General features: G+C 43.0%; 1 protein-coding gene across 8 annotated transcripts in view; it reads left to right on the top strand.

Moving 5' to 3' along the window:
- Positions 1 to 27,974, top strand: part of TRIO (trio Rho guanine nucleotide exchange factor) — a 314,559-nt gene that overhangs the window by 17,231 nt on the left and 269,354 nt on the right. The window contains exon 1 of one of the 8 annotated variants that reach the window (XM_059694770.1): positions 22,198 to 22,222. The exons of the other annotated variants lie outside the window; for them this stretch is intronic. The gene's annotated coding sequence lies outside the window, so the exon portion shown is untranslated. Of the gene's footprint in view, positions 1 to 22,197; positions 22,223 to 27,974 lie in introns of those variants that run through there. 8 annotated transcript variants of the gene reach the window in all.

The following is a 27,974-nucleotide window of genomic DNA, read 5'->3' as shown; positions in this document are numbered from 1 at the left end:
GATGAGAATTTTGGTGAAGATAAGGGCAGAATTATTTTCTATTCTCTTTCTACTGCCCCCAGATCCTCTTTTCCTTTTGAGGATGCTTTGTAACCAAGGCCAGCTCTGAGTCACAAAGGGGGATTTTTGAGTTTCAGACCTGGTCAGTTGATCCACCTTGACTGGGCTGACTTCAGCTGAGGGAAGCTTCTAGACTTCTTGCCCCTGTCAGCCTCGCAGGCCCCCATTACACACCCAGCTCTGTGTACGTGCTCTGGAACCTGCCTTGGTGTTGGGTGTTCCCTCCTGTTCTTGGTTTTTCTAACTGACTCAGCTCAGGCATCACTTCCTTTGGGGAACTGCCCTTGCCTGTCCTGGCCACTGGCCGTCAGCATTGGCATGGCACCCTGTGGAGACCCTCCTGGTTCTGGTTCCTTTGGGTTGTGGTTGTTCCTTGGGAGGGTGGAGTATGGAGCCACTAGCCCAGGGCAGGCCCCAAGTAGTCTTGTGATGTACTCTTGTGGGTTCCTTAACCCAGACCATGTCAGATTTGCCTGGAAAGTTTTAAAAAATTACAGAATCCCTAGAGATTCTGATTTAGTAGCCAGAAAGGACCCCAGAATCTGTATTTTGCAAAAGCCCTACTGGGAGTTCAGCGGCACAGCTGGGTTTAGGGACCCACTGCGTTATGTTAAGGTACATGTATTGGGGGTGGGTTACGGGACTCGGCCAGTTTGTAAGGCATGATATGTGCTGTTTGCAGAATCATCTCCTTGACGTAACTGGAGGGAATCAGAAGTGAACTCAGTCCCTTTATGACAGGGACATCCGTCTGCAGGAGAAGACCTGCTCGTCGGGGAGCTCACCGACCACTTGGGCTTGCTCCATGTCAGCGGTTCTCAACCTGTGGGTCACGACCCCTTGGGTGGTCGAACGACCCTTTCACAGGGGTCGCCTAAGACCATCCTGCATATCATTATGATGCATAACAGTAGCAACATTACAGTGATGAAGTAGCAACGAAAATAATTTTATGGTGGGTCACAACATGAGGAACTGTATTTAAAGGGCCAGAAGGTTGAGAACCACTGCTCTATGTGAACAGACTGAAGCACAATTGGCCTCCAGGCTCGCAGTTGAAGTCTCCGTGTTGCCATAGAGATGTTATGCAGTGTTGAAGGAGATGAGAGAAATCACATTGTAAATTATCAGGACAGATGGCTTGTAATTTAACACTTTCCTAGTCCATATTCTTTGTCCTGATACTTGAGAACATTTTAAAATATCTGTTCTTCGTTCTTTCACCTGAAAAAATGCCAGAGTTCATATAAGGTTCTAAATGGGTATTACATATGCCATAGGCACAGTGTACAATGGCAGGGATGTCAATTTGAGCGACTATTTAAAGCATTTTAGGAGTGGTCTCTATCCCTCTGCTTTTAGAACCCACATATTCTGTAAGTTCCACTTATAGAATTCATATTCCCCCTTATTTTTTTGATAGCACCAGTCTGGGATAATTTTTATCTCCTGGCTTGATAGTAATTGAGACGTGGTCTCAGAGCTTTGCTCGTGAAGGAACTACAAGATCATGTAGATTCAGACACCATGCTCACTTTCAAGATACCTTATATGTGATCAACCATGGGAAGGGGATTTCCTTCAAGAGGACCACATTGTGATTTTTCCTGTTCTAGTCTGTGGACTGATGTGCAACTCTTAAAGATTTTATCTCTTGTTAAGGACAATTGTTCTTTGCTTCTTGCAGGAAACTGCAACTTGTTGGAGTTCTGGCGCATTCAAACACACATGCGTGCACACACACGCACACACCCACACTCACATGCACATATATGCGTGCACACACATGTATACATATACACACATGCACACACTCGGAGTTGCTTATAATTTACATGTGTAAATGACCAGCGTGGATATATAGCTAAACCACTTCAAATTGAGGAAATGATAATTCTAGTAGTGTAATTTAAAAATTCAGTAAAACTTACCTTGTTTTTTAGGTACCTGTAGTAAACATGTGTTTAAGCTAATTTTTATATTTTTTGAATGATCACATTCTTAAAGTATTCAGAAATCTTAACAGGTTGTTCCTTTGTACATTTTCATGACTCATTTCTCATGTGACATATTTTAACAGTTACTTGCAAAGGAAATTAAGAAGCAAGTTTTCCAGTCTCCAGACAATTCCTGAGTTGCTTGTAAGTGAATGTGTGTTTTAAGTTGAGTCCCAACATTAAATGCTAGGGCCCTTCTCCTGGATCCTTCTTTGCCTCCATGAGCCCTTTGCACTGCTGTCTGCTGCTTGTATTGATGGTGGCTTCTGTTGCCACTCAGGGGAGGAGCCCATAGGTCAGTTGTGAACCTGACTCCCTTGGAATAGTCATTCCTCCTTCTGGATGAATCATTGAGATGACTTAGGTCCGTTGACACTTCTGTGTCAGTGCTAGAAAAAATTTTAAAAAGTGCGTGGTAATTATATTTAAAAAAACCCAAAAAAACCTGACATGGATGGAGCTGGAGAGCATTATGCTAAGTGAAATAAGCCAGTCAATGAAGGAAAAATACCACATGATCTCACTCATTCATGGATAATAGAGACCATTATAAACTTTTGAACAATAATAGATACAGAGGCAGAGCTGCCTCAAACAGATTGTCAAACTGCAGCGGGAAGGCCGGGGAGGTTTGGGGGGCAGGAGGGAGGGGGGTAAGAGATCAACCGAAGGACTTGTATGCATGCATATAAGCATAACCAATGGACATAAGACACGGGGGGGTAGGGGAGGCTAGGGGACTGTCAAGGGCGGGGGGAAAGAAAAAGAACACATATGTAATACCCTTTGTAATACTTTAAGCAATAAAAAAAAAAAAGAAAAAAAAATCTGAAAAACAATCTTATTAGAGGGCCAAGAGCCATTATAGGAGTGAGGGGAAAAATGTGTGATTAAGCCCTAATCTCTTTGATAAGCATAGATACCGTTTGGCAAGGTTGGTTCAACCTCCTGGGAACAACCCTGTTCTGTTAGCACTGGCTGGAATGAATTGGGATCAAATTACCCAATTATTAAAAAGCATGGCTTGAGGGGAGGTTAGCTGGCTCTGTAAAACCACCTGTCATGATAATGAGGTGAGACTGAAAGTAGAGTCTGCCCAGGATCTGATTTGCATCAAGGGAAGAAAGGTGTTCAAGCCCGGGATCTTGTTTTTCTCAGATTGTTTTGGGAAGATCTGCATGACCACTTGCCAGCCAACTGGATTTATTGAGTCACAGGATAGTTGTCCATGAGTTTATAGCTCATTAGTGGGGAAGTCTAATCTTTTGCCTTTGGTCAGAATTGGAATGAATCGTGTTTGTTCCTCTCAGCTAACTCACTGGTGTTGATGTGATTGTCTCTTTCCTCATAATAATCCCCTAAAGTTTTTTTCTTGGTTGTCAGTTACCTCTGCAGGAGGAATTTCCTTATTGGAGTGTCCTGCGCGTTTGATCCAAATCCAGCTTTTCACATGCAGACCCTGTGCCCTGAAGTGTCAGTCATTTTGCCTATTGAATTCCTGGTTAGAAACACTGAGGGTATGTAAGGGTGGAGACCCCTTCCCACGTGGCCCCTGGGTGCACTGTGGTTGTGGAGCTAGCCATCCCTCAGTAGAGGAAGGGTGCTCCGGAAAAATGAGTGAATGAAAGCCACCCTCTCCCTGCTCCCTTTAAACTCCCTCATGGCTGTGTTTTATTTATCCTTCCCGTTGACCACCATTTCTCTCCTGAGGCTCTGTGTCTCCTGTGCCCTTCAGGGGTCCTTCCTCTGTTTAAGCGAGTGACTCACCAGAGGTCATTCTCACAGCCTCAGCCCTTCCCAGTCAGAGCTCCCTCCACCCAGAAACAAGCTTTTCAGAAAGGCCCCTGGACCTTGCCACCAGTGCCTCCACGTAGCAGTATCATTCCTAACCCCGTGTCTCTGATTTTTCCAGCTCTCACAGGTGATAGAATCAGCTAGAATGGGATGGTTGGTGGCTGCTAGGGGCAGTCCAGATTTGTTGAATTGACAAACACCTTTTTTTTTATGTGGGTCCTTAAATGTGGGTCCTTAATCCCCCCTCCCCCATTTCCCGCCTTTTCGTTGTTTGTCTTGTCTTTTTTTGATCACGTCAGAGAGACAGTGCCTCTCACGCCATCCGCAGTGTGCTGGAGGCAGAGGTGAGAGTGTGATTTCTGGAGTAGGGGTTCTGGAGAGTCAGGGCTCTGCACTGGCACCTACATCCACTGTCCTCAGAGGCCCCCCTTCTCTTCTGTCCTGTGGCCCCTTCAGCCTGAGACATGTGTGTCCCCTTCTGTCCCTACACCTGTGCCTGACTGATTCTCTTTCTGCTTGACTTCCCCCTTCCCTTACCCACATTTTATCAAATGTAAAATTTGAATTTTATGATGATTCTAATAAACTTGCTTTAGCACATAAACCTAATGGTTTTTATTTTGGGGGTCATTTAATCTCTATCCCTAAACTATGGCATATTCTTGTAATTCCTTTTGACTCACAGCTACCATATAATTTCTTCTTGATATTTTCTTTTCTAAGCTGTAATTTACATTGAGGTTAAATCTTAGCTCATATGTGTATCCCCAGTGTCCCGCACACAGTTGGTGCTTACTAAATGCTTGCCAGATGCATGATGAAATGCATCCCCATACACTGTGGCGGGAGGTTGCAAACATGGGCAAGAGGCCCAGACCTCTTTATGGTATTACATCCTCTCCCATAGAAAATTGTGGGTGTGCAGTGTGCACGTGGAGTGTGGGCAGAGGCAGCCCTGGAGGAGGGAGGTCGAAGTCACCGTCCCTTGTTGTTTGACTGTGTTCACGTCACTGCCATTGATCCGCTGACTGCTGTTTACTGTTAATAATTAATCCTCAAGACCCAGACCTCTTGCGCTTGGCCTTGTGACTCCTATGAAATCCTTGTCTCTTCTCTGGCCAAGCTCACCGCAGGCCCTAATCGATATTTGCTGACTGAATGCTGGGTTTGATCAGTCACAGTGAAGGGTGAGGAAGCATCTTTTATCAAGTTTCCTTTGAGCCGTGAATGTTTGTATCTGTGATGAGGTAGTTTCCCAATGAGCAGATTGTGGAGGGGCCACACCGGGGAAAGACCGTGTGTGGTCAGATTTTCTCTTGGGGATGTTTGTACAGGAGAGCTTTCCACGGCCCGTTAGGAATGTTCCAGGCCTTTCTTGGTCTTCCCTTTCCCCCCTACATCTCTTCCATTTCTGGGACTTCCCCCCCCCCCCCGCCCCCTTTAAAGCTTTGTTTACATGAATCCGAAAGCAGGCCACAGGGCCTTTTAAAATTAAACACATCAATATGAGGCCAACCCAGTTTTTCATAAATAGGCCAAGATGTTTCTCCAAAAGTAGGGTTTCAGAAACACCCTATTCTTTAAAGAAAAAGGCCTTTTAAGGAAGATGACCAGCTTAGCCTTTGGCAGGGCCTGAGAATTGTGCACTGCCAGATGCTGATTTCTGGGCCGGTCTTGGACGATGAGTGATTCAGGGAGAGCCTGCTGTGGGCCAGACGAGGTATGAGGTCAGGGATAGGTGTCAGAGAAAGGCCATGGGCAGACCTGTAAGGAGCCCTGGGCCTGGAGAAGCACCTTGGTTCTGAAAGTGCCCCGAGGAGCCAGCCATTCAGCAGCATTCCACCCGAGGAGGGTCACTAGTTCCTTTGCAGCCGAACAGATAGTGTTGCTTTGCCGAACTACAGAACATTTATTTCTTCATAGTGAGCTATTAAATCTCTCCCCTAAGCCTAACTACAGAACATTTATTTCTTACTTCATAGTGAGCTACTTAAATCTCCCTAAGTTCTTTTTGATGATTGATGACTGTGCTTTTTACTTATATATTAGAATCAGTGGATGAGAGTGTGATGATATGGAGAAGGTCTCCAAACCACAGCAAACCAGGAAGAGAAGAAACTAAACTATGTGGGATTGGCCATGCAGTTCTTCACATTTGCCTGGGAGTAGATACCCTAAAAGAATGGTGATCATTTCTGGCATGATCCTTGGAAAAGGTGCCAGGACTCTGTATTACGATTATGAAATGGAAAAGCCCGACAGGCTTTGAGAACTGTCTGTGTGTGTCACAGGTGCCAGCATTCACAGTCTCACACCCAAGATGTCATCCTGAAATCAGGGAAACGCCTTCTTGCTGATTCCATGGCCCTTATCATCCGTGAAGAGTGCATGTGCCATGTGTTTAATTCATGATTAAGTTTTCTGTGCTGTTAACATGGCCTAATGCAAGAGATGTCCCTTTAATAGGGTGGTCCCAACATTGGTGAACTAGGTAGGGACTCTCCTCCAAATAAGTTATTCATTCTATTTTTGAAATAGGAGATTTCCCCAAGAATCTGAATATTTGGCAACAGAATGTGACTTACACAGCCTGGTATAAATTTGTTCATTTCTCCCTTGTAGTTGATTTTCACGAGGGTTGGCTTCCAATATATCGTAGTAGAGTATCCTGCTTCTGTGTGGCTTTGGGTAGTTTTCTAGCATCGGGAGTGCTGGGGAGTGCCTACCTCTGACCCTTCTGATTTGGAATGCTGCCTTTTGAGCGAGCCTTCAGTGTTTTGATGTATTTGGCTTCTTTGACTTGGTGGTGGTGCCAGGGCTCACCATTTGCAGTAGAAATGCTTGCGTTCATGTTATTATGTGTCTAGCTTTTTCATTTTAATTACTGGTTTATGCCACAGCTTGACATTTGGAACAACCTGTGTTGAAATGCAACTTTTTTATTGGAAGTGTCACCAGGAAACCAAGTCTCTCTGGAGTGCCTCTCCCGGGGCAGGCCATGGCCTTTGTCCCCAGGGTGGGGAGAGCTTGGGAGCAGGGCAGGAGGCCTCGTTTCCCACCCAGAACTGACCTCCAGTGCCCATGGTCTCCAGGTGACCTCTGCAGTCACTGGACTCAAGGCCTCTCTTAGAGGCTGAGATTTTTGACTCCCACTGTTTGATTTTTAAATTTTAATGAGGTTATTTGAGGTGAATGCATGGACTTAAGTTCCTTTTCTTTGTGTAGGACAGAGTTAAAGGGAAATTTAAGACCTCCTGGTCTGCCTTTGTTCATTACCTCTGTTATATTCTTAATGGGTTTGACTGCCTTTTCTCATCCTTTTTTTCTTCCATAGCTGGGAAGGTCCCATTTTTATTTTCACATCATGTTCTTCACACACAGTTTTACTTGACAGTGTACGAGTTGTATTTTTAAGAAAGTGTCCCCACAATTTCCTGTCCTTTACTTACACAGGACGATGTCATTTCTGATGATCACTAAATTGGTGTGTCTGAATATCTCCCTTTAACTCCCCATGTTATTTATAGTGACTAAAATGAGTGATTTTATTTCAAACGTGAAAAATTTGGATTACTGCTCTGATTTTACCACTGAGTCCCAGGAAAACTTGCTCTTGTTTCATAAATGTTTTATATGCTGGCTTATCAAGTCTATCATGTTCTTTCTTTGTTTTATTCAGCTGGAGTGTTTGAGTTATCATTACATGCACATCCGTGAAACACAGTGTAACTTGTTTATTCTGTGTAATGCTGGTAATAAAATTGATTTTTAAACTTCTTAGTTATGATTTCGCATATTGGATTCACAGTGAGTGCTTAGAAAAAGGATCACCCACCCTGTAGCTTTAAATCTACCTTTGGAAAATTAAAAGTGATAAGTACTTAATGGCATTTTAGAATTAGCTTGAAAATATCTGTAAATTGATAGTACTTAGGTCATACAATTGTGTTGTCACCAGCTGTACAGTGAATTGGTAATTAGACAAACTATTTTAGAAAGGGCTTATGATTAAAAACAAATGATAGCTTTGTTGTTGTTTGTTTTGGTTTTTTTTTGATCCTCATCCGAGGATATTTTTCCATTGATTTTTAGAGAGAGGGAAAGACAGAGAAATATCGATGTGAGAGAAACACATCCATTGGTTTGCCTCCTGCACGCGCCCTGACCAGGGCCCTGGCTGGAGAGGAGCCTGCAACCTTCGGTCTACAGGATGATGCTCTATCCACTGAGCCAAACCGGCTAGGGCAGATACATGACAGTTGTTTTGATAGGCGAGAAAGTAGTTGAGAAAAGCAGGGTTCCAGGTGATTGAATGGGAAGCAGATGAAGCTGAAGACAGGGAGCAGGAGTTGGGAGGATGGGGAATCAGGCCATGTGTTAGGGACTTAGGGAAATGCCTTACAGAACTCATCTCTGCCCCTGGATACATTTTCTGTGTTCTACCCAAACCAAGCATTCCTGTTATAACATGTTTTTGGAAGTTTTTTTTTTTTTTTTTTAAATTTCATATTTGCCATACAAGAGAGAGGATAATAAAAAAGTTCTTTATGGTGTCTTTATAATGTAGATAATATTTAGCTGTTTCCTTTTTAAATAAAAACACATGCAGTAGTAGTTTATGTATACTGTGGTTAGAAAGCTTTGGTTATATTTAAAAATTTGATATGTATATTTTCGGTAATCTTCAGCTTATTGACAAACCCTTCACCGTTCAGTTTAACCATTATTTAAAACAATCATTAATGTTCGTTTATATATTCGTGCATCATTTATTGAGCATCTGCTCTGTGCTAAGCAGTCAGGAAGTGTAAAACTTTCCTTGAAATTAATTTGAAGTTATTGAAGCAGAATTATCTTTATAATCACCTTTCAACCATTTTCATTAAAAATATTAAAATAAAATGTAAATACCTACCAGTTTTTAACTGATATACAATTTCAGCATCTGATGAAATGAAAATGGAATATTAGAAAATTTTTTTAAGAGAGAGGAAAGGGGTCCAGTCTGTCTGTGTGGCTCAGTGTTTGAGCATTGACCTATGAACCAGGAGAGGAGGTCACAGTTTGATTCCAAGTCTACATCCCTAGTAGGGGGCCAGCAGGGGGCAGCCAGTCAATGATTCTCTCTTATCATTGATGTTGCTCTCTCTCTCTTCCTCCATTCCTTTCTGAAATTAATAAAAATATATTTATTTAAAAAGGAGAGAGGAGGGAGGGAGGGAGAGGGAGAGAAAGAGAGAAAGGAAGAAAGAAAGGAATAAAGAAAGGAAGATTCATTGATGTGAGAAACATTGATTGGTTGCCTCCCACACATGTCCCAACAAGGGTTGGAACCCACAACCTAGGTATGTGCCCTGACTGGGAATCAAACCCGCACCCTTTCAGTGCACTGGATGATGCTCCAATGAACTGAGCTACACTGGCCAGGGTTAGCAACTTATAATAATAAGAAATTATTGAAACTTGGCCCTATTTCAGCATTCCAGTTCTTAAATTCTATCCAGCATTGTCCTAAAATCAAATATCTTGAGATATTTGGGGGACGATTGGAGATTCTTAAAATCCTAGAGTGATAGAGTAATAAAATAAAAAGTCCAAAAGACCCAACTAAGCCTGATTTGCCCAAGAAAATGAGTAAATAAGACATCTGGCTTGTTACTACTTCAATTTGCATGACCACAATAAAAGAACTTATGTTTAGCAAAAACTGTACACACAGAAAATTATTATACTCTTGTAAAAGAAACAAAATATTTTATAATAGTTTGCCAAAAATACAGTGCCCTTATAAGAAAAGCCCGCTGGAGAAGTCTCATTGGTCACTGTAGTATTTGAACTTTTGACTCAAATTACAGGAATGCGAATCTAAATTTTTTAGTATTTTGAAAGACTCTAAAATTGCACCATTTAAGGTAGTGTTGCCTAGCTAAATTTTGTGACATTTGAATGTAAGCCATTAGTCAAAGAGCCCTAGGTCAAAATGAGATAATCTAAATTATTTGTGATAATGGAGGACAAAAGCATGGTTTCGACAATAGCTGTTATGTCTGTCTTATCACTTGGTAGAGTGCAGACAGAAACCACCCACAGAGATAGAGAGGTTGCATCAGACTAAGTTTTCAGTAGACCATAAGTTTATCTGAAACCGGACCAGGTTCAAGGACCAGCTCATTGCTGTTCCGGCATTATTTCTTAGTCTCAAACTTTTTCCTTGGACTTATGTTAGAGAGCAAAAGGAAATTAGTTGGTTGCTAATTAAAAATTAAAACACCTCATCAAGACACAGAGGTTTGCTGGTGGTTGTTTTTTCCCCACATAATAAACTAGAAGCCTTTTTGCATGAAGATTCGTGCAATAGGCCTTCCTTCCCCTGGCTGCTAGCACCAGTTTTCCTCTGGCACCCAGGACCCAGGCCTTTGGTCCGGCCGCAGCGGAGAAGCCAAGCCTCTTCAGTCTTCAGTCTTCAGTCCTCACTTCTGCCGGAGCCTTCAGTCTTCGCTCTGTGCCCGTGTATGCAAATTAACCGCCATCTTTGTTGGGCTAATTTGCATAGTCACTGTGATTGGCTGGTGGGTGTAGCGGAGTGACACCAATTTGTATGTTTCTCTTTTATTAGTGTAGATGAACAGCGTCTGTCTCTAGGACTTGTGCCCTCCTGTAGTGGTTAACATAGATACAGAGCCACATGCTGTCTGCAAAGATAGTAATGATGCTACCAAAATCACCAGTGGTGAACGCTAAGGACCACAGGGAGGCTTAGGTAAGGCTACTGCAGGAAGCGAAGCAGAGGAGTATGTCCGTGGACACTTCAGCATCACTTAGGAATAGAATAGAGTCATCATGTGGTTTTTAGAAAGATCTACTTGGTAATGTTGCTGATTTATGGGAGAATTCGCTGTAGTTGCCATCCATTTGTACTGAGTTAACACTCTGTGACTGATTTTTAGTATTTTACATGTGAGTAGGTACATGCACAGTTTGGCATGTACTTTCAGGGCCTGACTTAGTTAAGGCTCTTTTTATTTTTAAATATATTTTTACTAGAGGCCCGATGCACGAAATTCGTGCAAGAATAGGCCTTCCTTCCCCTGGCTGCCAGCACCAGCTTCCCTCTAGCACCCGGGACCTGGGCTTCCCTCCAGCCGCAGGCAGGCACCTGGGACCTACCCAGGCTTCCCTTGCAGCCCTGGCTTCGTCCAGAAGGTCATCTGGTCTAATTAGCTTATTACTCTTTTATTACTATAGATTGATTTCAGAGCAGAAGGGAGAGGGAGAGATAGAAACATCAGCCACAAGAGATAAGCATTGATCTGCTGCCTCCTGCATGCTCCTGGAATCCAACAGTGACCTCCTGGTTCATAGGTCGATGCTCAACCACTGAGCAACATGGGCCGGGCAGTTAAGCTTCTTTTGGTTTTTGGAGCAAAACAGGGAATTGATCATAAGTGTATGGGAGCCTCTCAGTCAGCTCAGGAGGTAGGTTGGTGTTGTGGCCTCACCTCCCCCAGAGGAGCTGCTGGAGTGGGAGCTGGCGAGCTTGGAAATAGCTGCTTCTAAGTTTGTCTGTTTCCTGTTCCTCTTTGGTCTACTTTACCTGTTTGTCTGACTCCCCAGCCAACTTGACCTCATTTTCATAGTTGAAGAGGGGATTGACTAGCAACTCCGTGAAGTTGGTCAGCTATGGCCAGGGGCATACCTGGCACACATGGCTGCCACCTGAGCCCTGGCCCGAGGGAAGAGAAGAAGGTGCTGTGGAGCATATGGTCCCTGGTTAAGAACCTGTTCTTAGGTGACTTTCCAAGACATTGTTTCCAAAGGTAGAGAGTAAAAGCCAAATGAGTAACAAAGTGTTTCGAGTAAGAGATTTTGGTCTGGAGTCAAGAGCCTTGAACTTGGATGGGAAAGAAATTAATTACATCTCTGTCTTCACAGCTCTCCAACTGAATACAGTATTTCTTTCGATTATTAATGTAATACAGTAGTTTTAGCAGTACCTGTGACTTGTCACCAGTGGATGTCACAGATGTTTTCAAATTACATTACAGTTAGTTATTGCAGGTCTCTCAAAATATCATCTATGCTCATCACTACCTCAAAATCACAGTCGTTACTACACTGATTGCTAGACCTTTTAATTTATGTGAAGAAGCACATAATACATTAAAATCTTTTGATAACTTTAAAATATAATTGGTTTTCTATATAAGCTTCTATATATATTTTTACACATTTAAAAACAGGAAATTGGACCTCTGAGAGGAGGTCCATTAAGTTTTATTAGACTGTCACTAATTAGGTATACACTACTCCTGAAAAATTGCTAGTTGGGATTGAGACTATGATTTTCTCCTAAAGGCTGTCAGGATTCAAATGTTTTCTTGGAGTTTCCAATTTTCCCCATCTTTTACTTCGAACTTCTTTCTCCCTTTCCAGTTCTTACCTCCTTTTACCTTCTAAGGTGTAGTAATGGACTTTTTCGTTTGTTTGTCCTTTGCATAAGTTATATATTCCTCGGAGCTGAAGACTCTAGATTATTATAGTATTAAAATTCAGAGCTACCTGAGGATAAAACTAGATCAAAATTTGGAAGCAAGATGTGCAGTACGAGCCTCTGTTTCTGAAGGTTAGGTGTGACTCAAGCTCAAGTCACTTAAATCTACCTGGGCATTTTATTTTTTAAGATTTTTATTTATTTCTATTTATTACATGGGCATTTAAAATAATACCAGTTTTATCACATTACATGACTGTATTGGAAACTCCTTGTATGATAAGGCAGCCTCTCTTGTGTAGGACTATCAATCTGTTGTCTACGAGCTCAGCACAGTTTCTGAGTCATGAAAACATATGGGATACATAGAAACAGAGACTGCTGTATTGGGGGAGACAGAACTTAAGAAAAAGACAAATTCACATAATGTCACATTAAAGTAAAAGTGGGTCTCTCTTTGCATTGGAAATACTGATTTGTGAAGAATACCTGGAGGTTAATGCATTTTGGAATAATAAATATCAAGACTAGTTCTTATTTAAAAATACATTCTATGTCAATTTTTAAAAATTCCAATTTGTGCTTTTAAAGATAATTTTAAAATTTGAATATATTGAAACTTTTAAAAATAATGTTTTTACTTAATGTCAATTAAGTGGAGATAGCCCAAAACATTTAAGGCATAGTCCCTTGGAAATTGCGTTTTAAGTCCCATCCTTACGGCTGTTGGATAACTGATACACATACTCACAGTGGTGATGTCAGGTGTATTTATTTCACAAATGCAGTGTCTTCTGAAACATTGACCATTAGTTAAATCTGGCCTTGACAAAAGAATTTGCAATGTTGAAAACAAATTAATGTTCATCTATTTAAAACTTTTATAAATAAATCACCCCATTTACATTTAGTTTTCAGTGGCTTATATTTCACAAGTTTAAAGGTTTCCAAGTTTAAAAGTCACCCTTTGATATATTTTTATTTATTTTTCCTGGACTATGACATTTTTATTGTGGAAAATTTCAAACACAGAGGTCTTTTTAACACCAGGCATTTCTGGCTTCACTTCTGTTGTGTGAATTCCATGTTGGTTCTGGGTGTCAGGCTGCCCTGCAACGGGCCCCCTCAGCATGCCCCCTCCTTGCTGGAGTTCCTTTCCTGAGACCCAGAGGGTTAGAAATCGAGGCTTCTGGCTGCCTATGGCTTATTAGCAAATAAGACATTCACAAATAAAAATGGAAAAGGTAGCTGATGGGGAGAAGAGGAGGAGGAGAGAGGAAGAAAGAAGGTCAGTATTTCTGGACTAACTGGCTTTGCTGGGTCTGCTGGGATCCCAGACCCCAGGCCCTTGGAGAACAAGATTAGCTTCCCTCTGCCTGGAGCTCCTGCTTCTCTCCTCCCCCGGGAGGCACCTCAGAGTCCTCCTCCTTCCTCTTGATTGATTGCTGCTTTATTCCTCTGAATGTTTCGGCTGCTTTGCATCTGTATGTAAACATAAAACTTTCCCCGGAATTGCCACAGGCCCACTATTGCACTTTACACAAATCTGCCCTGGCTGTCCTATACCGTGGCTCTGCCTAGCCCCCTGCGAGGATTTTACCAATGCTTACTTTTCCGTTTTATTTATCTATTTTATACTCATCATTTAATATCATAGGTACTATTTATTGTGTATGTGTATGCTTTTAATTTTTATAAATTTACAAATACTCCTACCCAATGATTTTCCTAATTCATGAAGTAATTCTTCATTTTCCTCCTCTTTTAACCATTCTTCCCTAAAACTACAAAGGCTGGAGATCTCATTGGGCCCTTATGCTTGCATGTGCGGAGCAGAAGCAGCCCCCAGTGTGTGTTAGGACCACACAGCAAAGGCTCTCCCTTGGTCCCAGAGATCAAAGGGAGGGCAGCGAAGGTGATGGTTGTCAGCACAGGGATGCTGCAGCTTAAGAAGGCAGAGAGGAAATGAGCAATGTTCCAGTGGACTGATGCGGAGTTACTGCGTAGGTTCAACCTGAGAAGCCCAGGGTTGCATCCTGTGCTCTGTGGCATCATTAAAAGCCCAGTCCGCCCCTTACTTGCTGTTTAAAAGGACAGGTGTTGCTTAGCTTGACATCTTTACGGACAGGCTGACCATACAATTAATTAATTATTTACCCCGCTGAGGATATTTGTCCATTGCTTTTTAGAGAGGGGGAAGGGAGAGGGAGAGACACATCGATGTGAGAGAGACACGTCGATTAGTTGCCTCCCACACACAACCCGGCCCGGGGATGGAGCCTGCAACCAAGGTATGTGCCCTTGATGCGCTAGATTAGAATCAAACTCTGAACCCTCAGGCCACAGGCCAACACTCTACCCAAACCGGTTAGGGCCTGACCATACAATTTATGGTCTTAACAGAGATGAATGTGAGAGTGGAAGCAGGGGTTACTGATCATTTGTCTGGAACAATAGGTGTCCACTGGAACTGTCCCTGTCCAACCAGGGTGGATGGTCACCTGACTTAGCACAGTTTTAGAATTTCCACATGCAGAGGATGGGAGTCATGCTATGATATTCACGACTCCCAGCGATGAGTGTGTTGTGCTTACCCCGAACTCGGGTAAAATGACGTTAGACTCAGTGTTGGACACATAAAGGCATTGACCATTGGCCGAGAAGAGTGGTCAGAAGAGATGCCGCTGAGTCAGGGCTCCTGTCAATGGTGGTCTGTGGGAACAGACCTGGAGTACATGCAGGCTGCCCTCGCCCCTCCCGAGAGGTTGAATCACCCGTTCTGTGTGCGCTAAGTGTGACTTGAGCCTTGAATCGGGGTTTGTCAGCACTCAGGACCTTCTTCACAAGAACTCAGAGGGGGCCTTTGTGCTTCCCCTCCCTCCCCAGTCACAGAAGAAGGGGGTGAAAAAGGCGTTTTAGCTTCGGGCTTGTTCTGAGTGAGTAAAGAGTTATTTTGGTCAGAATCCTCTTCTGCTCCCTGCCAGCGTCTCGCTCAGTTCCCCCGTCCCCACCCTCCAGCCCCCCTGAGTTGTCCCAGGATGAGGAAAAAATGTTCTTGTGTACTTAGATTCCCCAAATAAAACCCCTGGCACCGTCCCTGTATGTTAGAGGAATTGGGCTGTATTTGTTTTTAATTGTTCTGTGATGCTAGGCTAAAATGCACTTTTAAATGCAGCTTTAAAACCATCTTATAATAAAATATATTCTTTTAACTTTTAACATTTTCTGCCCTCAGAATGCTCAGTAGTGTAAGCTTTTAAAAAAACAAATCAAAAGTAATGTGTTAAAACATCTATTTCTTACAACCTGGAATTGTATATATATTGTATATATCAGTGATGGCGAACCTATGACACGTGTGTCAGAGGTGACACGCGAACTCATTTTTTTGGTTGATTTTTCTTTGTTAAATGGCATTTAAATATATAAAATAAATATCAAAAATATAAGTCTTTGTTTTACTATGTTTGCAAATATCAAAAAATTTCTATATGTGACACGACACCAGAGCTAAGTTAGGGTTTTTCAAAATGCTGACATGTCGAGCTCAAAAGGTTCGCCATCACTGGTATATATAGAGTGTCCCCCCAAAAATGTATACACACACTTTGAATAATTATAAAGGCATTGTTTATTATAAACATTTCATTTTTAAAATTGAGGTATCAGCTGTTAAAGTATGTATGCATTTTTAGGGACCCCTGTATATTTTACATCCACTAGGTTTTCTGAGGCATGTTGGGTAAAGTACCAGCTAACTGTGATGCTGATATAGTCAGACCACTGCCTTAGAGTCCCTCATTTTTTGGCCCAGCCTCTTGCAATAACCTAGATAAAGAGCCAGTTACGTGGTGATATTTTCAGTCTGTGTGGCCTGAATTTCCAGACTGATCATAACATGCTGCCTGGAGCTCTCTGTCCTCATTGGATTAAAGCAGGTTATTTTGAAGAGGAGGGGCGAAGGGGGAGGACTGGCGTTCCCACTCTGCTTCCTCTGCGGTGCTGCGAGCATGGAGGTGAATGGCGGCTGTCAGTATCCTTAAATAAATAGGCTTGCTCGCTTTAAAAAACTGTTACCTAAGCTGGGCCTTTGTAGGAATCTCATTTTTAGCTTAAAAAAAAATCACAGAAGTAGGACACGCGTTAGAACTGTCTGAGCTTTGAATATGAGAATACAGGTAGATTGTTTTAATTTTCTTTGGAAATTTATTATTGCAGTTGTCTTATTTGTCTACATCTGTGAAAATATTTAATTTTGTCCAATGAAATTCCTCATAAAAAAGCCAAGGTGTAAAGAGCATCTGGGAAAATGGCAGTCATACACATTCACTTCTAGCATTTTCCGTGGTTCCGCTCCATGGACTGTATACAGTAACCAGCAGTGGAACCTCACAATGCGGGTGCGGGTTGATTCTTCTATCCGCTCTGTGTCCCAGCCTCTATCTTTTTGTAGGACGTGCAGCTAACATGACACCCTTTTCTACATTACAAGAAAGACATCTCATTGAAGGGGTATAGAATGACTTGGTATTTTCTACAGATGCCATATTGTTCTTAAACGCCTTACAATGTGGTAGGGAACGCTGAGAAGGCAAGTCCGTACGGATGTCGGCCCGGTGGGCGTTGTGTGAGTGCCTCTCTAACGGGTTCGGCATTTGTCGAAACTGAAGTTGGAGCTGCAGTCAGTGCTTGTGGACATGGCAAGGCAGCGGGTGGGCTGCTTCACTCGAGCACAGAGGAGTCTGGGAGCTGGTATCGGTGCCCATCAGCTGTCCGTGGGGGCCAGAGATCCTGGCACTGGCCATGGCACTCATGGTCGTCCTGTGATTTGTCCAATCTGAGCATCTATGCTGACCCTCCTGCCAGGTTTGCGAGTGGCTGTGGGCCTGCCTGTGAGCGGGTGAGGGCTGCTTCTGGACCGCCTGCTGGAGGAACTTGAACCTCAGGATAAACTTCTGTCTGATCGCTGTCCGAGCGTGAGTGGAATAGTGACGTTGTCAAAGCGAGGAGACAGTCATTGTTTCAGAGTGTCCTTTACTCTTATCCGCTAAAACTCTCCCTTGTAATAATAGGAACACGATAAAATGATGGTATAAGTTCTGTGGCTTAATTTTGTTAAGGATTGAAGTGTAAGAATCAGTGAGTCATTTACATGTAGAGGCTTGATCTGCGGGAAAATATCACTGATAAAAAAGGACAGCGTTCTATTTTATGTTCTTTTTCTCTATGATTAATCCTCCGATTTTTCGACATTTTGTTTTCCTTTCTAAGAAGCCACCTGTTGGAAAGTGCAATAGCATTTAAGAATTCACTTAATTTCTCCTGACAAGTGAACGGCTCCCTAGGTGTGAGTTTGGAATTCTGATGATTTTTTAAATCCTTTGCTGGTTTTCTAGAGGATTAATAAGGAAAATGGGAACAGCTCTGGCCGGGTAGCTCAGTTGTTTGGAGTGTTGTCCCCATGTGCCAAAGTTGTGGGTTTGGTCCCCGGTCAGGGCACATCCAGGAGTCAACCAGTGAGTGCATGGATGGGTGGAGCAGCAAGTGATGTTTACCTCTCATCCTTCCTTCTCTCTAAAATCAATAAATTGAAAAAATAAAAAAATGGGAAAAATCCTATTGAGAATCTCCTCGTTGCCATTAACTCCTTCAAGGAAGGCAAGCAGAGGCACTTATGCTCCTCCCCCCAGCCCCTGGGCTGTGTCAGGTTTTCCCTGAGCCCCGGCCGGCTCCTTGTGCTCATGGCTCAGCACAGGAGACTTCTCGCTGGCCTTGACTTCAGAGCTCTAAGCCCGAGGAGCAGTTTCCCAGCGCAGCTCCTCCTTCAGCGAGCCGGATCCCGTGGCTACTGAAAATCCAGCCGGTTGCTAGCGGAATGCCTCCCAGACTTCATCCTGTGGGGATTTTGATATGTTTTTGTTAGAAGAGCTTTGCTGCTCACCTTAGCAGCAGCAGCCGCTGCAGCAGTGTTTGGAGAACCGAAGGGAATATGCTCTCGGCAAGAAGACAACTGGCAGCTGCTGGAGACGCTGTGTCCTGTGGCTGCCAGGCCCCCCTGCTCCATGGCCTCTGTGTCCTGTGGCTGCCAGGCCCCCCTGCTCCATGGCCTCTGTGTCCTGTGGCTGCCAGGCCACCTTGCATCTACTCTGCAAGGTGCCTTCACCGTCCTGGGATCCACCAAAGGCACTTGACAATGTTGCTGAGGCTTTGAACTTTCCATGTTTGTCACATTGAGACAGTTCTAAGGCTCTGTGTGCTGGGATGTGTTTGCCTTTGCGTGAAAGGAGCGCTCTGTATAATTCAGGACTTCATTGGTTTGGCAGAGTCTCATTTGCCTTGCTAACTGTTCATGTCCGCGTATGATTAACACATGTACTTTCAGAGGAAAGATGGCATTTTAACATCTTTTAAATGCTCCTGAAATGAACTTCCATTGTAAGATATTCTCTCATGTTTCTTTTTACTGGTAGTACATTCTCTATGTGGAAAGTTCTTGGTGTTTCAGGAAAATTTTAAAAAAGTTTAGGTTAGTGGGAGTGAGGCAGACACTTTGTGGGTTGTCTTCACCCTGCATTTCGGCATCCTGAGCACATTGCTCTGTTTTCCCTGCTTTTCTACACCAGTGGTCATCTTGTCGCTTACTCAGTTTGGCTGCTCTGGATCCCAACTAAAGATCGGACGGACCTCCTGCGAGCAGCCTGCTGAGCCACGTACTCAGTGTGACCCCTGAGCCAGGCCCGGCAGGGTGGCCAGCACCTTGAGTGCAAGATCCATCCCAGCCCCTAGTGGCTGACGGACAGGGCCAGCTGTAAATGGACCGAGATGTTGAGTAGTGTACATTTTAATGTTTGTATGAATGGACTCAGTGGCCATTGTTGTTGAACATTTTTTATGTCGTTAACCTTGTTTGTAATTTAAAATATTGTATCATTTTTTGTTGTTGACTGTTGTCTTGCTTTTTTTGAGTGTAATTGCAAAGAAGTTTGCCCTGTTGATGAGTATAGTAAAGTGACAAAAAGAGATAACGGTAATTTGAAAAAGGAAAAGACCATTTATTTAAAACCATTAGTGCTAATTATTTGTAGTAGAAGTTGCCATGATTTTAGTTATGATTTAAAAGTTCTGAGCTTCTTCTAACCCATGTACTTAAAAAGTTTTATTCAATGTTCAGTTCATCGGATTTTTACACCCAGGATTCCTATAGTTTAGATTTAGAATCTTAGGGCCCTAGTCATTGGATCATTGCTATTAATTCCAGTGTTTGTAAAACTTAGTCTGAAAATTGATCAATGCTTTTATGAGTCAAGTATCTATCTGTAACCGTATCTGAGGGACGAGTAACTATAGATAACTGTAACTATGAAATCTTTGTGCACCATACAACTGAGATATTTATTTAACGTGTTACCCCCCCCCCCCAAAAAAAAAGCTGCCAGTAAAACCTTTAGTGTGTCTTATCTGTAGCATACTGAGTAAAGGAAAAAACAAATGATTTGCTGATATGCTTTAGTGGAAAATGGAGCAGTTTGCTTAACCAGCCTTGGAAGTGATTCTCAGACCAATGATCCTGGTGTGGGACAGTGTAGGCATAAGTGAGATTGTGTGTGTGTGTGTGTACATGTGTACATGACTGCATTTCCCTAAACTGTAAGTGACTGTCACATCTCAAAGGCATTTGACTCATGTTTAGTGACTGAATACAGAATTCCTGGATCTTTTCACTTTTTCCAATAAAATTAGTGACCCGCCCCACCCCCTTTCCGCCTCTCTTTTTTTCCTCTCCTTTTCTTCCTTCCCCTTAATAAAGCCCAAAATGAAACAAAGTTATGGAGGATTACAGAGAGCTTGGTCCTTTTGTTTCCATCCAAATTGTATCCCCAAAACTATTAGCATCCACTGAAAAGTAAATACATAAAACATTGGCAGTAATCTCCTTCCCACTTCTAAGTGGGCTGGACATGCTGCTCATCGTGGGCCTGCTCTGACCAACAGGTGAAAGAAAGACATGACCAGCATAAAATTACTAAGCATGATGGTGAAAACAGGTGTGCTGGCTCTGGGCAGGCGCCCAAGCCCAGATTGGCTGCCAAAACGAGCTCACTGACCGTGCATACCTGCCCACGTGCACACCTGCATGTGCGCACCCACCCCCGTGTGTACTGACACCCTGTGCATTCCCATGCTCACCTGACCCAGGTGCAGCTTTCCCCCTGAGCACCTGCCTCGTGTGCAGATGCAGAGGTGTCTTTCAGGCCGAGGAGCAGGGAGAAGAATTGGGAGGATTACTGTTCTCAGGCCAAACACCAAGGAAATGGTGAGGAGGGGCCAAAAAATAAATGGAAATAATGATGGAGAAAACAGAGAGGAAAAGACCAAATTGGTGGGAAGGTGGTAGGTCAGTGACTTCTTGGGCACTTGGAAAAAATCTCAACATATTTTGAAGCTGATTTGATTGATGAGAAGTAGGCTTGCTTGAATTTGGCTAATTCAAGACGTGTTTTTTTTCCATAACAAATTTTAATTAAGCCTTTTTTTTTATTGCCAATTGATTAAAAAAAAAGGCATTTGCCTATTTATTTAGTTTTCACTTTTCCCAGGTAAGTTTTGAAGCCATGTATAACATCACTAACATTTTATGTTGCTTTCCCTGAAATTATGAGTATGTTAACCAGTTTGTGGCCAGTAATAGAACCTTTAACAGGGGATGTAATTGTCTCCGATGTTTATTTCATGGCTGATAGGGCCTGTCCACAGTTACTCTTTACTTCGCTTTCTGCTACAGGGGATTTGATTTAGAGAGAGCGAGCTGGTGTTGCATTTATATCTGGCACACACATTTGGAATAAATCAGGCCCCGGACAGTGGGGGGATAATTCCATCATCTGAGTACATAACCTTAGAAAATCCAACTGCAATGGGTTTTTCTTGCTGCCTTTACACATGGGCTGATTTCTCTCGTTTGCAAAATGGAATAGACAACGGTTACTTCCTTGCTTGGTGATTCCTTGAAGCTTTGCAAACCGTCCCTAATGAACAGATAGATGCCTTTTGGGAGGTGGACATGGAGTGAGGGCTGGGGGGCGGGGACGGGGAGGCTTTTCTTCCAACCGGAAAAGACGGTTGCCGTTTTGAGTGCCACAGTCTGGGAAGAGCTGCTGCAAAGACTCATTCCTAGCTGTGCCCTAGTAAACGGCTTCACAGTATTTTTTAGGCAGCTTGGGACCAGGGCGTTTTGAAGAGCTTGTTAAACAACCTTTTAAGAGGTAGACGCAATTAGCACTACTGAGTAGTGTTTAAATGTTGACTGGATTCATGAGGCTATGCTGGAAAATAAATGGCAAATTTGAGTTGAGTGTGATATTTGAAATGGGTCTTCGGTCCTTAAAATCCCTTTTCCGGATCGGATCGAGAGATGACCTAGCCTCTCCCTTGTTTTTTTCTGCCTGGTCGTCAGCCCTATGGTCCTGGGCCAGCCTCCCCAAGACTCCAACAGATTCCTTTTTTAGGAATAAAAGTACCTGGCCTCTGGGCTACATAACCGTGAGTCATCCAGTGGATATTAAAGAACTATAAAAACAGTTCAAGATCGTTTTTTCACATTGTTCCAGAGCACAGTCTAAATTTGGACTCATTTGAAATGGAAGGGAAGGGAAGGCTGTACCCTTGCTGCCCCCAGGGAACATTCTGGTCGGTGCTTTTGTGAGTGAGATTAGGGCGGGCAGGTCAGCTCACCTGGACCGAGGCACTTGGTTTGCTGGCGTTCACTTCTGAAGTGACGCCTCCCATTCTGACATCAGGAGCCAGTTTCCGCCTTGAGTTGCTTGGACCTGAAGCCTCAGGGTTTTGTCATGCCAGTGAGAGCCCACACACTGTTTTCATGGTGGGTAAACCCATGTTTTTGTAAAGTTTTATGTTAATGTTTAGTGATATTTGGGCAGATTAGACAGAGCATAAGTGCTTGGTAATACCAAGTCCTGTCAGTGTGGGAAAGGCATGAGATGAAAAAGTTATTTGACCAGAGCAGCCGATAGCCATGAATGAGAACGTGATGGTGTTTTATGGCACGTCAGTTTTGGTCTGTCTTATGCCTGATTATGGCGTCAAATGCAATAAGTTGGTAAGTACTGGAATGTATTGTATGCCATTTCCTGCACCCTGGTACTGATATTAGCAAGAGCTGCAAAGCTGATGCCCAGGTAATAGGGGCATTAAAGATATTTAAGAAAAAGCAAGCGTCACACGGTTGTTGTGTTGTGTTGTGTTTTGTTTTGTTTTGTTGGTGGTTGAGGCTGAAAGGTACATAGAGAATTTCCACCCCTCTGTGTTACCATGAACTTGTAAACATTTGTGTCCTGGGCTTTGTTTGAGTCGGTTTTATTGCCTGCAGTCCTTAGCACAATATCCGGCATCTCGGTCAGAGGGAACCTTTGAATGTGTTTTTGAAAATCGTTGTACCAAGGAGTGTGCAGAGCAGTCCCGGTCAATCCTATTTAATCTGAACAAATGATGTTTTTGTTGTTGGAAGTTTTAAATTTATGAACAATAATGAACATTTGTAATGGGATTTAACATTTGAATTTTTATTTTAAATCAATTCCATGTAGAACTTCGATTGAGTAAAAGGTGATACAAATGTTTGTTTTATAGGAAATGCTTTAAGGCAGTGGTCACTAACCTTTCAGACCTCACGGACCACCAGTGGTCCACGGTGCTTTAAGGGATATTGTTATTTAGATGTTAATGTTTTCTGGGGTTTCCTGATTAGTAAAATGATGTATTTGCATATAAAACAACTGCAGAATGAGACACAGGGGAAGGGGAGAAGGAAGGAATTATTAGAATAGTAGGGATAATGTGTTTTATCATTGAAGTTTTCATTTGTTCTGCTGGGAGCAAGTCCTGGCTGAGAGGTTGTGTGTGTGTGGGGGGGTGCGGAGGGGGGGTTTGGGGTGTGTGTGTGGGGGGGAGGACAGGCTGTTCTTTTTTGCTGGTTGGAAGCTTGAATCTGTCTTTGCTTTTTTCATGATAATCTCACTTTCCCCTCGCCCACCAAGAAGTTACACTGGACCATGATCAGGATGGACTGTAACTTCAGATTTGTGAATGTACATTTTACAGAGTCATTGCTGTTTTATTTGTGACATTTGCCAGGTTCACAGAAAAAAACAAGAGTTTAAAAAACGTTTTGGCGAGAACAACAACAGTGTGCTTGGTGGAGCTGAGTAAATATTTTGTGATACCGTGTCAGGTGATCTTACACTAGTCATGACGCCACTGCCCCTTGTGGGTGCTGGCACCGTGCCATCTGCTCGTCTCAGGGCCGTTCTCCTTGCCTTCATTACTTAGTAATAAGTATACTCTTATCCCACTCCACAGATGGGGAAACTGAGGCACAGAGTAAAGTGAGCCCCAGGTGTCAGAGAGTGAGAGAAAAGGTGGTTTGAACCTAGGCCCTGGTCCATGCTCATAACCACTTAGCTATATAACTGTTTTAAACTAAATCATTGAGTAGACATGATATAAGTTAATCAATTTGTTTTTTTTTTAATGTGACATAAATCAGACCCATTGTTGTCCATGCCTTACACAGAGTCTCATGTTATGAAAGCTGTTTCCTATTTTTGGGTCACTTTTCTGCCCTCGTTTTCCACTGCGCCACTGCTGATAACCTGCACATAAGGGTACAGCTTTCCTCCTTATTACCCGTTGATGCTTTTCAGCCCTTCTGCTGTAATTCTCACTAGTTTCCAGGTTTGTCCTGTGGATCCAATCCCATGTTGCCTGGGAACATTTGGGTGGGGGGAATCTGATGATGGAGTTCAAGTGGAAATACTGTGAAATGAATACTTCCATAAACCCATGCACTTGTGTGCGCATTAAATATATTTTTAGCAGTTGAGCTTTGGCTCATGGTAGTGAAAATGTTTTTCCGTGAATAATTCTTTAATGTTGGTCTTGGAGTTTTACTGCTGATGTTACAAGTTTAGCTCTGGCTCCCCTAGAAAAACGTATAAAAATGGTCCGTTTGGTATAAGAGTTACAGAGTCATGTGACGTTTGGATTCTGTTTATTTCTATTGTTAGTATTAAAGTTGTTTTTTGTGTTTTTTTCTGTTGTAGTAGGATTTTAAAAATGTGTCTGGCCTGGCTGGGCATGGCCCAGTGGTTGAGTATCTACATATGAGCCAGGAGGTCATGGTTCGATTCTCAGTCAGGCCACATGCTGGGTTGTTGGCTCAATCCCCAATGCGGGGCATGCAGGAGGCAGTTGATCAGTGATTCTCTCTCATCATTGATGTTTCTCTCGCCCTCTCTCTCCCACCCTCCCTTCCTCTCGGAAACCAATAAAAATATATTTAAAAAATGTGTCTGTGTGTAAACCTGTTCTCCATTGAGCCTGAGCATCAGTGAGGCCACACAGGCTCGGAGCACTGGCCTCCCTCTGCCTACCCGTGGAGGCTGGCACACCTGCGCCCGTTGTCTGATGAAGCACCAGTACCCCTAGTGCTGTAGTTATGATCAAATTTGGACTAAAAGTCCTACACCAACGACAAATGGGATGTTTTTGAAACTTTTATCGTTTCCCAAACACCCAGTATTTCTGTAGAATTGTATTGAAGAGGCCAGGAAAGGGTGAATCCTGAAAAACACAAAAGTGGCAGTTTCTCTTTATCATAAGTCAGGTGTGGCCTGGAGAATTCCCATCTTAGGCTGTGTACGGTATAAATTCACGTATGAGCGCAGTCCATGTTCCCGCTCTCAGGAGTGTGTTTTGCCTGTCTCTGCCGCCTGGCGTTAGGGTCTGCCGTTCTTTGGGATTGCGGAGAGCCACGGTGCTGCCGTTCTCACCGCCTTCAGAAGTTCGTTCGTCCCTGGCATGGCCTTCTTGGGTCAGCAGAGCCAGTTTACACAGTGTTAATGGATGGGCCTGTGAAGAGAGAGCTTACAGGCTTTGTCTGACCGAGGCTACTCGCTTTGAATAGAAGGAAAACACTCTATTGGAAGGGATGGCTTCCTTCATCCCCAGTGGCCATGGCGAAGCCTCTGGCCCTGCTGGTGCCCGGGCAGACCCCTGGCAAGTGGGAAAACGGCTCTGTTGTGTGAGGAAGCCTGGTGGGTGACAAAGGTAATAAACAGTCTGTAAAGAAAAAGAAACATCTTTCACAAAATCAACCACTTATACAAATATTTAAAAATCAGTATTGGTGAACCTCTTTGTTCATAAGAGATCGTTTAAAAAATATGTGTGTTCAAAATATGTCTCTTCCTGTAAGAAATCTGCGTCAGTTGGAGGGGAGATGGGCGTTGGTTCCCTGAGGCCTCCTGCCTGGCCTTCCTGCAGACACATGCTCCCTGTGGGCCCGGGACTGCCTTCCCTCAGCGCCTGCCGCTTAAACCATCCAGGCACACGCGGCTTCTGTTTAAATATTTCTTTAATTCGCCTTCTCTGTCTCCCCTTATTTATTCACTTGAAGACCAACTCAGATGCCTGGAGCGGCGATTTGTGGAACTTCTAATCCTTTGCATATACTTGGCTCCCCCATTTTCGAAGAACTCACCAGATTTTAAAAATTTCCTTCTCAAGAAATAAATGGCTGGCCTCCTCTGCGTGGAGGGATTTCAGGACAAATTTACATACACACCCTTCATTTGACACCTGTGGCTTTTAGAGAGAAAGCCAGATAAGGCTGCATAGTAATTCAATCAGTTTGTAGCCACACAAGCGCTTCTCGGATTTCCCTTCTGAATTAGGTAACAGTACCTTTCCCCTGAGATTGATACATATACAATTAACTAACTAGCCCAGCCAGGTCTGGAAAGGGGGCAGTGGCAGGTGGCCTCCCCCGCGCCCCTCCCCCCACCAGGAGGCCCTCACTGCAACTTGGTGACCAGCTGCTCACCTCGTGGGGTGAGACTGGGATATTCAGGTTCTCCTAATATTTATTATAAAAGCCAATTTGACCTACTTGGCATCTATGTATGTTGCACTCTGCATCCATAAACATTGAGATGGTTTTTCTAGAAGTCACTGAGAAGTTACTAACCACAAATCCCCTGCTGGTCCTGCAGGGTGCATATTCTTTTACCAGTGTTCTGAGACTGGCCACAGCAACCTGCCCGTTTTTTCCATCACTAACTCACAGAGTGTAATTTATAATGTTTTCTTGGGTGGATGATTAAATCATAGGTGGACTGAGTAGGGAAGCTCATTCTGATAATAAAGGAGACAGTAATTGGGATTGGAGAAGGAAGCCACAGTCTCCAGTTGCAGACTGGAAGGGGCAGTTATCATACAGAATCTGTGTGGTTCTCAACATGTCTTCCATTCGCCAGTAGCTCTGCTTCTTCGTGAATTCTGGGTTTTGTTGAGTAAACTCTTTGAATTCAATAACAGCATTAAATAGAGCGCATTTATTGTTTCATGTGTTCTGTCTCTGTTTCTCTCTCTCTCTCTCTCTCTCTCTCTCTCTCTCTCTCTCTCTCTCTCACACACACACACACACACACACACACACACACCCCAAACATATTAGAGGATGATGACGTATCAGAAATGTGAAAAAATATAGGAGGAACTTAGGAAGAGGGATAGAGACTAGAATCAGGAGTTAATGCATCCTAATGTGAAAAAAATGAAAGGAATTCAGAAAGAATGATGCACCTGATTTTCGGAGATAATGTGGTTGTATTTAAAGAAGAGGAACATGTGTAGCATTCATAGTAATCGTAATGACAGTGATGGTGACAGCAATAAAGAGTGCTTTCACTTACTCAGTGATACATACCCGACCTCATTCTAATGTAAAGGAAGTGCCCTGAGTAATGTCTTGGAGGTTACCAAATAATCTGTTGTACAAACCAGAGTATTTTAAGAAAGAAAGGTTGTGTTATTCATAACTCTGCTGGGACAACAGGTGTAAATCAGAATGGCAAGTAAGGCATTAATGAAAGATCTAATAACAGGACTTACTTAATCATTAAACAGATAACGTTGGCCCTTCCATGAACATTTCCAGGTCAGAACTGGGAGGGGGGTCTGCTTAACAGAAGGAGAACGTCAGCTCACTGGCTTTACCTGGTTTGCTACTGCACTGATTGAACGAAATTCTCTATAGACATTACCTAGCCTCAGAGCTGAGTTTGGATGGCCCTTAAAATCAAAGTTTAAATCTCGAGTGCAGTATTGATTTATGTTTATGATGGCTTACAAGTTAGAAGTGATTACTTTGCAAGACATAGTTTACTTTGTAGGCAAGAGAGTGATTATAGTTAAGGAAAAGTGCCATATATGGCATTGTTCTTAACAGCTTATGAGATTTGGAGAACTCTGGATGTTTTAGAAAGCTTTCTGCCCATGCTAGGAATGAAGTGGAGGCCCTGCTGGGAAGTAACTCAGAAATCTGTGTCAGTTGCTCTCGTTACAACAGTTTAAACTTGGAAATTTTATCTGCAAAACTGTATTTCCATGCAACGTCTATTAGGAACAATTTCGAATTTATGTTTATTTTCTCATACCTATTTTTGATGAATACATTAAAAAAAATTTTAAATTACAGTTTACATTTACTATTATTTTGCATGCAGCCATAAAAAATGATGTAGGTAGTAGTAATAGAATAATAATCATAATAA

Source organism: Myotis daubentonii, chromosome 4 (assembly GCF_963259705.1).
Source record: "Myotis daubentonii chromosome 4, mMyoDau2.1, whole genome shotgun sequence".
Classification (NCBI taxonomy): Eukaryota; Metazoa; Chordata; class Mammalia; order Chiroptera; family Vespertilionidae; genus Myotis; species Myotis daubentonii.
This window is presented reverse-complemented; position numbering and strand designations above follow the sequence as displayed.